The sequence below is a fragment of the Microtus pennsylvanicus genome, chromosome X (genome assembly GCF_037038515.1).
Source record: "Microtus pennsylvanicus isolate mMicPen1 chromosome X, mMicPen1.hap1, whole genome shotgun sequence".
Classification (NCBI taxonomy): Eukaryota; Metazoa; Chordata; class Mammalia; order Rodentia; family Cricetidae; genus Microtus; species Microtus pennsylvanicus.
Window position 1 is genome coordinate 84,696,631 of NC_134601.1, and position 6,322 is coordinate 84,702,952.

General features: G+C 49.1%; 1 long non-coding RNA gene across 1 annotated transcript; it reads left to right on the plus strand.

Moving 5' to 3' along the window:
- Positions 1-667: 667 nt before the first annotated feature.
- Positions 668-2,680, plus strand: LOC142841041 (uncharacterized). Its single transcript, XR_012909004.1, has 4 exons — positions 668-1,096; positions 1,766-1,910; positions 2,216-2,274; positions 2,624-2,680. It is a non-coding gene; the product is annotated as an uncharacterized LOC142841041 (long non-coding RNA).
- The last annotated feature ends 3,642 nt before the right edge of the window (positions 2,681-6,322 follow it).

Consider the following 6,322-nt stretch of genomic DNA (forward strand, 5'->3'; position numbering starts at 1 on the left):
CTGGGGTTTAAACTCGGGTCCTCATGGTTGCTATGTACAGACTGAGCTATTGCTCCAGCCCACACATGATGACTAATTTCGTTTGGTTTTTCAAGACAGGGTTTCTCTGTGCAGCCTTGGCTGTCCTAGAATTCACTCTGTAGGCCACCTTGGCCATGAACTCAGAGAGATCTGCCAAGCACTGCCTCTCTACTGCTGGGGTTGTAGACATGTGGCAAGACAGACACCCAGGTTTAGCCCCCACGTACCTGACTTTGAAAAGTTAACAAGAGCTTTGCAAGGAGGTATGCTGAAAGTGCTGACACCTCGCATTTCCCGTGAAAAAAGAGGAAACCTGGGTAAAGACCACTAGGAAGGGCAAGTCTCATTTCTCTCCCCAGAGATGCTGGGTGCTAACACGAATCACTAGAAGTCAATGTGGGTCACAGAGCAACCATAAGGTCTGGACAAAGTCAGGATGAGGGGAGTACATATGAAAGCTCATTGGTCCAGAACCATCATGGCCTGAGGAGAGAAAAAGGAGGGATGGCAGCTCATTGGTTGGAAACTGAGTTGCTTGAGGAAGGACATGCATCTTCCTCTGAACCGAGCTCCTTGCTTCTGATCCGCTGGACACTGAGGTACCCACAAGGTGGCATCAAAAATAAGATCTGCCCATTCCTTGCCTGTTCTCCTCCCTCCACCATCTCTGGGAACCCAGGCTCTTTAGCTCTTTGCCTCCTTACACAACTAAAGGGGAAACGCTGAAGACATCACTTACCCTGCCCACTCATGAGCACAGCTTGCAAGGGTTCCCAGCTTCAGGAACCTGAGGGAGGCTCCTGCTCCTTTTGATGCAGGTGGGACAGAAATGGATGGCTGGGTTTCCTGAGGGGAACCTGTATCTTTGAACTACTGGAGGATCCAGACAGACACAGGGAGCATTTGCCAAGGAGGAGAAGAAATGTGTGCCCATGTGCCACTGTGAAATGTGGAGAAGCATCTAGAAGTCTGGCCAGAGGCTATGGCAGAAGGCATGGGTTTTCTGGACTGCAGAGGGAGCATGCCATCCTGAGATAAACAGCCTGGTATGGAACTATCTCTTGGATTGAACATGGTATAACATTTGGACCTGCATCAAAAAAATTACAAAAGATTTGTTTCAGTAGCAGAAGAATATAGGGGGAAAGGAGGATGGAGGACTGGTGATGAGCAGGGAAAGGCATGATTAGGCTTCCATGGTGCTTGAGTGAACAGGTGGTTAGCAGAAGGTGAAGTGTGAGAGAGACCTGTATGATGGAGAGTCTGAGTGACCAGGTAAAATGAAGGGTAAGACAAAGACCATGATAAGAAGAAGGGAGAGAAAATTGGTCCCAGTCATGAGCAGGATGGAAGACAGGAAGAGTCTAGGCACCAGAGACAGAGTTACCTGTTAGCAGTGTAAGTGCACTGGAGGGTAGGAATTCCGGCAGCCATTTTGGTGACCTGCCCTAACTGTAGAGCCATGGAACATGGAACTTGACGAATGTTCTGTTTCCTACTGGACTCCCGAGTAACTTAACACTGGACCAGATCACCAAAGAGGGGGTAAAACTTGGTCCCAGAGGACCTGTAGTTTGCTCTGACCGTGTCTTGCCATAGGATCAGAAGAAACTGAGGGTGTAACAGGTTTGTGCCTCTTCCAGTTGTGTACGTACACTGTCTCTGGCGTGTACTACCTCTAGGGGAGAGGTCAGGCCTCCTGCTGTATGTGTGACTAACTTGACTCTTTCAATCCCTACTTCAGGGACTCTAGTGGGGTCTTGTCTGCCGTGAGCTTTGTGAAGAACATAGAATACACGGAGAGAGTGGAATCTCACTTGAGGCTATGGCTACTAAAGGCAACTCTCACGTGAAGGTTAAGCAGGGTCTCGCCCAACCAGGAACCATGGGTGAGTGTCTCTGGCCATGGAGGGTTCTCAGGTGGCAGCAGTAATCCTAAAGCTTCCGTCACCAGCCATGACACAGAGTTGTCACTCGACCTTGTACAAACCCTCCCTCCCCAGACCTAACCTGTTCAGGTATACTATCTGTGCCAAGTATCACGTTTATACAGAAAGGAGAGACATTGTGGGTGGGATATTAACAGGACTGATGGTGACCCAAGTCCTCAGTTGGGGAGGGGGTGGAGTTAGGTACTTTCAAGGGAATATGGTGGGAAGGGAGACTCAGTCAAGCTCTGCATGGTCTTTTCCAGATGGGCAACAGGGCATCGTCCAGCAGCCTGAAGCCCTGCCTCACACAGTTGTGCAGCAGGTAAGGAAAGTAATTTGCTACGGGGAAAGTCTCTATGCCAGAAGTCACTGTCCAGACAAATTTGAGTGTGTCCTAAACTCTGAGATTCCAGCACCAATTCTCGGTGCATTGCGACCTTGGGAAAATAACTTCTCTTTGGGGCTCAGTGTCCTCCAGTAGAGGAATAACCAAAACGGTGAGTCTCTGTGGCTGGTCACCAAGGTCTTGAGAGCCCTGCCATCCTCCATGGTCATCACCAAGGTCTGGAGAGCCCTGCCATTGTCCATGGCTGTCACCATTTTAATACAGTTCTGTCCATTGAGTCTTGGTGTTCAGATTTGATCTTCAACATGGATGTCTTTCTTTGCAGGACATCACCCAGGTGCCTCTGTTGCTACACTGGCCCACAGTAATTGTACCTCTGAACAATGTTCCAGCGAATTTGAATCCTCAAATGACCATTACTTTCTCATGGAATCCCAGCCAGCCGGTGACTATACCTTGCGCGTGAGTACAACAGAGACCACGGAGGCTGTTGTGGCTAATGGTACTGTCTCCAAACTCGAGCTTGGTACTGCAGCATTAGGAGCAGCAAGAAGGAGGAACAAGAGAGGAAGGAAAACATGGAGCAAGAGGAGAGGAAAGAAAGGAAGGTGGAAGGAAGGGAGGGAGGGAGGAGGGAATGAAAGAATGGAGGGAAGGAATTAAGGAAGGAAGGAAGAAAGGAAGGAAGCAAGGAAGGGAGGGAGGAAGGAAGGAAGGAAGAAGGTAGGGACAAAAAGATCTAGGGGAATGACAGAGCTACATTTCAGCCTAACTTGCAAGAGAGGATCTTCCCAGATTTAGTATTTGCTGAACAACATGCTAGGGAAAGCATCCTTCTAAGTCACTCACTTCCTGTGGGCATGCTTGGAAAATATTCTACACAGGAGCATTAAAGAGGACCAGCATATTGCATCCAGCAGGCAGTGGACTACAAAATGCTGATACTATCCATCTACACTGAAATGAATTGACACGGGAGAAGGTTCTGCTGAAATCTGGAGGAATAGTCGAAAGGGCCAGAGAGGCCCAGGGAAACAGTTCTGGCCCACAGAGAATGTGTCTACTAAATGAGCTATCTTATCCTTCATGACCAGTGGGGAGTGGGCAAAGTGGAGGAAAGACCTAGTCTCTGCAGAGGACCATACCGTCATCTTTCCTGGTGCGGTGCAGATCAGAACAGCTGTTGGTCGTCTTCAGTGTACCCGGGAAGGAGAGGGTTCACAAAAAGTAGTGTCTCTAGGAGGATCTAAGGAAGGAGGTTGGAGGGAAGCCAGGTCAGGTAGTGTGAGGGTCCATCCGAGGACCAGGGGACTAGTGTCATTTGTACTAGTGTCCACACTCATTCACAACCCCTCAGCCTGATCCCGCAGAGCCCCCGGCCCTCCATATGTGTTCATGGGAGTTGTCATCCAGAGTGTTTAACCTCCTGGCTTCTCCTCTGCATGTTCTCAGGATCTCTAACATGATCTCGGAGCCCTGCATCTGCAGTATCCCGCTTGTAGTGCCGTCACACGATGTGGTAAATGAGTGGGTCGAGGTTCTTGGAAGGGATGGCCTTGGTGGATGAGAGGAGGAGAAGCTCACAGAGATGGGTGTTTGGTGGAAAGGAATGGAGGCTGGAGGGCCCACTGTGGTCGGGGAGGTGTCTTGTCAGAATTCACTCTCTCGTATCTCTTCCATTGCATCTGTGTCCAGGGCCCTGACAATGCCAACCAGACCAATGATGTCATCTCCACCCAGACCAATGATGTCGCCAACCAGCAGGGTCTTGAAGTCAACACCCAACTGCCAGGTGTTTCCAACCACGGTGCACTCCCTGCTGAGGGGGATAGGCAGAAGACACTGGATGCTGCAGAGACACTCCTGATTCTTCATAACTCCCCTCAGGCCTAGCAGGAGACTTCCAGCATACCAGGTACCTGGCTCCTTGAACGAGGAACAAGGGGTGGACAGGGTGCGGAAAATGGACGGCTCCTGACAAGATACTGGAGGCTAGAGTGGGTTAATTCATCAACTTGGAGGCCAGAGCCTTGAGCTCTTCCGTCTGATTAAGGTCTGGTATCCAGGGTCTGCTCAGTACATCTTCGCTTTCAAGTGTTTTGCTCAACAGCAGAGGGCCAGTATCCTGAAGTCAAGAAAAGTAGGAGGCCTTCCAGGCGGCAAGTTCTTTATCGAGGGCAGGCCGCAAGCAAAGTGGAAGGACTAGGGCCTGGTGGATTGAATCCCAGCCCACAGTGGTGTCCCAGTCTGCACCAGCCTGAGAAGGCCTGGGAAGATATGTGCAGGGGATAAGGGCCTCTAATGAAAGGAGATGGTCCTGTGGACTCAGGACACGTTCCATGTAGACATGGAACGAGGATGCCTTCTGAAGCTGACTTTAGCCAGCACATCACAAGTCCATCAAGGAAGGAATCTGTGAGTTCAGAGTAGAATTTCACAGTCAGCGAGGCTGGAAAGAGGCTTCTGAGTAAAATTGGTCAAGGAAGAGCACTGTGTGAGTGGGAAGCCGGTCTGGGTGGATGGCGTGGAACAGGGGATGTGCAATGAAGCTGGAGAGCTTGCTTCTCAAAGAGGTCTAGCAGGGTTCATGATGTAAGCTGTGCCAGAAACTCTGGGGCCAGGGCTGAAAGATGCAGGCTTCTTGTCAGAGCAAGGATCTTATTCAGAGATCTTGGCCTTGACCTGAAGGAATCTACAGCTGGGTGTAATGGTGACATGAGTACTGGAGAGAAGGAATTCAGGTAGGAACAGTTCTGTTCATCAGTCCCTGGGAAAATCTAAGAGCATTTGTTTGGTACACAGCGTGATGACAAGAGAGCCAGGCAGTGACATATTTGTGATCTGACTTAACATTTGCATGTCTTTCTGCAGGTCCTGATGGGGAGTGAAGACTACAGCTGTCCTGCCTCTGGATGTCACCACTTCAGCCTACACACTCTGCTTCACCCAATGATACCTGAACATCTTGATAGCACCCCACTCTGGCCCTAAGTGAGATACAAAGCTGGGCTGCCATGGACTTCCTGTCGTTGACTGAATTTGCAACATAGTTCTTGTCCAAACTCATTATATCTTTTTCTTGGGCCTTTATTTGAAGCACCTGAATCTTCCAGTGCGTCATAAAATCTGCACTGTGCTGGGCATTATCAACTCTCTGTTCACAAGATTCAGAGTCCTTAACTTGGCAGCCCTTTTTGTGTCTTCATTGTTTGCATATGCAAATAGTTCTAATGTAGACATGTCTTTGGATATGTCAAGGTTCTCCATTGGGTTGAGTATTCTGTGTGTGAACATGAATAAAGTTTCATTGTTGTAAAGCACTGAGAAGTATAGACTGACTCTTTCAAAAACATACACCAGTATGTTCAGCGAGTCTGGTTTTATCCCAGGCCTTTTCAGACCCAGGCCAGCTGGCCTTGTTGAGTTCCCGATAGAACATCTCCATTGTCTCAGTGTGTGGGTGCACCCCTCGCGGTCCTGAGTTCCTTGCTCGTGCTCTCTCTCCTTCTGCTCCTGATTTGGACCTTGAGATTTCTGTCCGGTGCTCCAATGTGGGTCTCTGTCTCTGTTTCCTTTCATTGCCTGATGAAGGTTAACATTCAGGAGGATGCCTATATGTTTTTATTTGGGTTCTCCTTCTTATTCAGCTTCTCTAACGGACAATGAGGACTACTGAGAACTCAAGAACAATGGCAATGGGTTTTTGATCCTACTGCACATACTGGCTTTGTGGGAGCCTAGGCAGTTTGGATGCTCACTTTACTAGACCTTGGTGGAGGTCTGGGGTCCCTGGACTTCCCACAGGGCAGGGAACCCTGATTGCTCTTTGGGCTCACAAGGGAGGGGGACTTGATTGGGAGAGGGGGAGGGAATTGGGAGGCGGTGGCGGGGAAGAGACAGAAATCTTTAATAAATAAATAAATTTAATAATAATAAAACAAAAAAACATACGTCAGATATTTGGGATCACTGCCTTCTTTGCTAAGCAGGCTGAGTGTTTATTACTTGTTTTATTAAGGCACCA